The sequence below is a fragment of the Moschus berezovskii genome, chromosome 5 (genome assembly GCF_049115385.1).
Source record: "Moschus berezovskii isolate FMDL1 chromosome 5, NW_MosBer_1.0, whole genome shotgun sequence".
In the NCBI taxonomy this organism is placed as follows: domain Eukaryota; kingdom Metazoa; phylum Chordata; class Mammalia; order Artiodactyla; family Moschidae; genus Moschus; species Moschus berezovskii.
The window spans coordinates 74,653,788-74,659,787 of NC_142464.1; positions in this window are offsets into that span (position 1 = coordinate 74,653,788).

Consider the following 6,000-nt stretch of genomic DNA (forward strand, 5'->3'; position numbering starts at 1 on the left):
TGCCTAGAATAGCAACAGCAATGCTACCCACCTCACAGAGTTTTGGTGTTAATTTAATTAAATAGAAAATAAAATAGAAAGCACTTAAATTATGATAAGAATTCAATAAATTTTGTTATTATTTGTTAGCAGAGACAGTATTTCCTTGTTTATTTAAACTACAGCCACATCTTTTTGGTCAGATTATCAGGAGACTGATACCCAGTTGGTAAGTAAATTAAAATATTATAAACTATAAAGAGAAAAAATATATTTTCCTTTCAGATTACATTTACTTTGTGTCCCAACTCAAACAGAAGGAAGTCTTTTCTTAGTTTGGAAACTGTAGCTTATCCATCCATTTTGTTGCTTTAAAAAAAAAAAAACTGGCTCATGTTTCAGAGAAAACTAAATTCAATCCATAATTTACAACCTACAACCAAAAGCCAGCATTTAATTTTATGTTTTATTCAAGTAAGAGCAACATACCTGGGAGGGGGGAAAAGTTGGAATTTGCTTAAATTTGTGACACTTTTAAGATTCACAAAATATACTTAAAGCAAATTTGAGGTTATTTTAGTTGTAGTCAAGATACAACAAGAACCGAATGGAATGCAGCAGTGAGCAGAATGTCACCCCTAAAATGTTCACTGAGAATATATTTTTTAAGTTGCAACATTCAATACATATAAAGCTAAAAAACAACTGAAAACTAACTAGCCTTCATTTTATGTTTCATTTTATAACTACCGAATAATACATGGCCCATCATATTGATTCTTTGGGTATTATTTTTGTTCCAAGAATAGAATGTATTTTCAGCTATATTAATATTTCAAAATAAAGGTTATGCTTTGATAAGTAGGTTTCATATAGTCCCTGATACGCTCTGAAACCACAGTATTTTTTGTCTATGTAGACTTCTATACAATGCTTAAAAGAAAAAAAAAGAGAGAAAATTGTAAATTTGGCTGAATAGCTGCAAATGAAGATGTTTCTTAGATTTTCTCTCAACACTGATATTTTTCTGTATTTTTTAAGACTGACACAAGCAATTCTATGCTGGTTGCTTCTCTTCTGTGTTTGTTTGTACATAGATATAATCATATTACCATTTACCAAAGGGCTCTCGACCTGATATATCAGCTGGTCTCCTACGTATTCTCTGAAAATTATGGGTTCAATCCCGCCTCCAAATGCTTACTAAAAATATTTCAAATCTCCCATCTGCTTCCAAGACTATGGCTGGGAACTAAAGCTGCATAATATATCTTGAACACGTACCTCCTGTGGGTAACTGCTACATTGCATATAGATATAACTTCTGTTCATGTATGTGTTTTGGATCATTCATTACCAATTCTGTTTAATTTTCCTATTTTGCTTTTTTAAAATCACCATTCTGTAGATCTTCTGGAAAGTCATGGATTAAAATAATTACCAAACAAGGAAGTAAAAGAAAAGCATTTAAAATCCAATAGCAAGTGCAAAATGTTAGATGTTAATGTTTCTTTCAGACGATGCACTGTCCACTTATTTTGCCTGATGTCTTCTGAAGCTGCCACCCTTCATTTTTCCATTTGTTTTACTATGTTCTCAGTTGTTCTTGAAAAGAGCTCTGAGTTGTTTCATCTTTTCCATCCTCAATCTCATAGCTGAATTTTAGGCTCTGGACATTCCCAATTCATTTTTAACTGCCTAAGTGACAATTTTCCCCAACTCTAATCCACACAAGGTAGAAACAACCTCTAGATTAAATTTCCTAAAACACAACTTTCATCATGTCATAATATTACTCAAGATCCCAATGTGTTTCTAGTTATTATGAAAAAAGACCATACTCTTTATACTGACAGGTTCCAAGGTCTGGGAAATAGCCCCCATTTTAGTTATCAATCTAACCTTCTATGTCTTCCTCCTTTACTGTTGCTCCCATCAGGATAAATTTCTTTACACCTCCCATGCACCATGCTTATTCTACCTGTGATTTTCCTGATGTTCGCCTCTTCTTTTTTCCCCATCCATTCATCTATCTGAATCCCATTTATGATCGCCGAAGAACTGATGCTTTTGAACTGTGGTGCTGGAAAAGACTCTTGAGAGTCCCTTGGACTGCAAGGAGATCCAACCAGTCTATTTTAAAGGAGATCAATCCTGGGTGTTCATTGGAAGGACTGATGCTAAAGCTGAAACTGCAATACTTTGGCCACCTCATGCGACGAGTTGACTCAATGGAAAAGACTCTGATGCTGGGAGGGATTGGGGGTGGGAGGAGAAGGGGACGACGGAGAATGAGATGGCTGGATGGCATCACCGACTCGATGGACATGAGTTTGAGTGAACTCCGGGAGTTGGTGATGGACAGGGAGGCCTGGTGTGCTGTGATTCATGGGGTCGCAGAGAGTCAGACACGACTGAGCAACTGAACTGAAATGAACTGAATCAACTGAAGTGATGACCCTTTAGACATTTCCTATAAGAAAATTCAACTGCTCCAGGCCACAAGTCATATTTTCCTTAGAATTTACACCATACTTACCAACTGACTAAGTTATTCACAGAAGTTTATATATTGTGCTGCCTTCTTTATCCTTTGGAACTATTGCTAATCCAAAAAGATCATAAGCAACTTGAGGTGATGAGATAGTACCCTATGTCATCCATTACCAATTTTTTTCATTGCTGGAAACACACTAGATATATGAGAACACAAAGTGGACATGACATCATCATCTTTAAAAAAGGTTTACAAAATAAAATTCTAATTTTAGTCTTACTTATGGATTAACTAATGATTGCATATGATATGTGAATGGGGCAAATGTATATTCTCTGAAAAAGATTAGGTAGAAATCACATTTTTATAAACAGAAGAGGACCACCTGACATCCAGAGTTTCAAAGAGGTTTCAGTCCTGTTCTCTAAAAAAATAAAGCTTATTTTTTAAAGTAGGACTTAGAAAAAAGATACAGGAGGAGAGCAAAATATTAATAGATATGTCTGCCAGCTGTGAGAAGGATACCAACAGAAACCCAGAGCGGTGTATCAGAGCATGAATGAGAAACAAGGATATCCACAGAGAAAACCTCCCTCTGATGGAGTATCAGAGTCTGATGTGAGGAGGGCCTCCCTCATGGAATAGCAACCTGGAGTGAGTTAGGGAACATCCAAACAAGAGAGAAGAGGAGAAGCCCAGTGCAGGCACTTAGAATCAGAGTTAGCAGTGACTCCTGTGAGAAGCTGGCCTGACGTGAGATGCCAGCATTAAAGCAAGAAGAGGAGGGTATCCCTTCATGGGCATAGCTTTGTGTGTCATGTCAGAGCTCTAGCAGAGTGAGAAGGATCTTTCTCTATAGAGAGAGATTGGTCCAACAAGGAGAACCAGATGCACAAATGCAGAGAAGAGAATATTTGTAAGTGAGGGCAGCCTAGCACTGGATGTCAGAATCCAAATGAAGTGATGAGCTCCTTTCAATGAAGAGTGATATAGGATGGGGTATAAGATCCCTAGGGATGTGAAGAGGACATCTACACATGGGAGTCCAAAGAAGATATACAAATGGCCAACGGGTACATGAAAAGGTGCTCAGCACCGCTAATCATCAGGGAAACACAAATCGAAACCACAGTTAGAGACCACGTCAAACCTGTCAAATTGGCTATTATCAAAAAGTCAAAAGATAAGTGTTGGAAAGGAAGTGGAGAAAAGGAAATTTTTATATACTATTGGTGGAATGTAATTTGATATAGCCATAAGTAAAATAGTAGAGAGGTTCCTCAAAAAATTAAAAACAGAACTATCCTATGAGCCACCAATTCTACTTCTGGGTAAATATCTAAAGGAAATAAAATTAATATCTCAAAGAGATATCTGCACTCTCATGCTCACTGCAGAATCATTTACAACAGTCAAGACATGAAAACAACCTAAGTGTGCATCAACAGATGAATGGATAAAGAAAACCATATATATATACAAACCAAATTTTCTATATCCGATCACATATTATATACAATGTATAAATTTATCATAAATATATATTTCATATATAAGTATTATTATTTATATATAATGTAACCCCCAGGCTCCAGTAACCACTCTTCTACTCTGTTTCAATGGATTCAACTTTTTTTTTTTTTTAGATTCCATATTTAAGCAGGATCATGCAGTATTTCTCTTTCTGTGTTTGGCATATTTCACTTAGCATAGTGTCCTCAAGATTTCTCTATGTTGTCACAAATGGTGACAAATAAGCCAAACACAGAAAGAGAAATACTGCATGATCCCACTTAAATATGGAATCTAAAAAAAAGTTGAATCCATTGAAACAGAGTAGAAGAGCGGTTATTGGAGCCTGGGGGTTAGGGAAAATGGGTAAATGTTGGCCAAAAAGTGCTTTCAGTTTTAAGATGAATAAGTTCAGAATGGTGACTACAGTTAATAATAATGTACTGTTTATTCGAAATTTGCTAAGGGAGTAGATACTAAGTCTTCTCACTACACACACACACACACACACACACACAAAAGGTAGCTGTGGGGCAACAGATATGTTAATTTTCTTAATTGTAGTAATCATTTCACAAGGTATACATATAACAAATCATTGCACTGTACATCTTAAATAAAAACAATTTTTATCTGTCAGTCATAGCTTCAATAGAGCTGGAAAAAAATTTAAAAGATAAGTCACAAAAAGGAAGTACTCAAATAATATGCATATCCTAAGAAAAAAGCCAGCTTAAGCGGGCTGCTGCTTGCCAAATTGGGACAATTTGAACACAAAAATAAAATAGAAAGTCTCTAGTTTATATTGACCTAAATTAACAAATTAAACAACAGATTTATGAGGAACAGGATATTTACACAGTTGTAAAGTAATTTCCCTGGAGAAGGTGATGGCACCCCACTCCAGTACTCTTGCCTGGAAAATCCCATGGATGGAGGAGCCTCGTAGGTTGCAGTCCATGGGGTCGCGAAGAGTTGGACACAACTGAGCGACTTCACTTTCATGTTTCACTTTCATGCATTGGAGAAGGAAATGGCAACCCACTCTAGTGTTCTTGCCTGGAGAATCCCAGGGACGGGAGAGCCTGGTGGGCTGCCGTCTAGGGGTTGCACAGAGTCGGACACAACTGGAGTGACTTAGCAGCAGCAGCAAAGTAACTTCCCACAAAATATAGACTACAATAGGGAAAAGAGTTGCTTTATAAAAGTGAAGGAATCTAGCAGATACTGCATTAATCTAGTAATCAAGGTGAATATCATGAGTAAAGGGTAAAACTGAAATCATGTACCACCTGATAGGATGCAATGAAAAGAGGGAAGTATTTCTGTGGTTTCTGATGAAGATTCCTAATCTGAATCTAATCATGAGGAAACATCAGACAAATTCACATTGAGGGGGCATTCTACCAAATAACTAGCCTGCAATCTTCAAGAATGTTAGGGTCATAATCAGTTCAGTTCAGTTCAGACATTCAGTCGTGTCTGACTCTGCGACACCATGGACTGCAGCACGCCAGGCTTCCCTGTCCATCACCAACTCCCGGAGCTTGTGTCAAAGAAAAAATCATGGAAATGTTCCAGAATAAAGAAGTCAAAAGAGGAAAAACAGCTAAATACAATATGAGAATTTTAGCTGGATTCTTTTGCTGGATGCATTTAGGTCAACAGGCAAAATCTGTGGAATCAGATTTCTCTGGATGTACCAAAGTTGACTTCTTGGTTTTGAAGGTAGTACCATGATTATGTGGGAGAATGTCCTTCTTCATAAGGTTTAAACACTAAAGTATTTGGGAATGATAAAGAATCAATTCAGTAACTTACAAATAGTTCAAGAGAAGAAAGTAGTCTTTGTACTGTGCTTCTAATTTTTCTAAGTTTGAGATTCTATAAGAAAATTATTAACAACAGATATTTCGAAAAAAATTACAATGTTTTAAAACAGGTTAATGTAAACCCACATGTATCACCAGATGGTCAACACCGAAATCAGACTGATTATATTCTTTGCAACC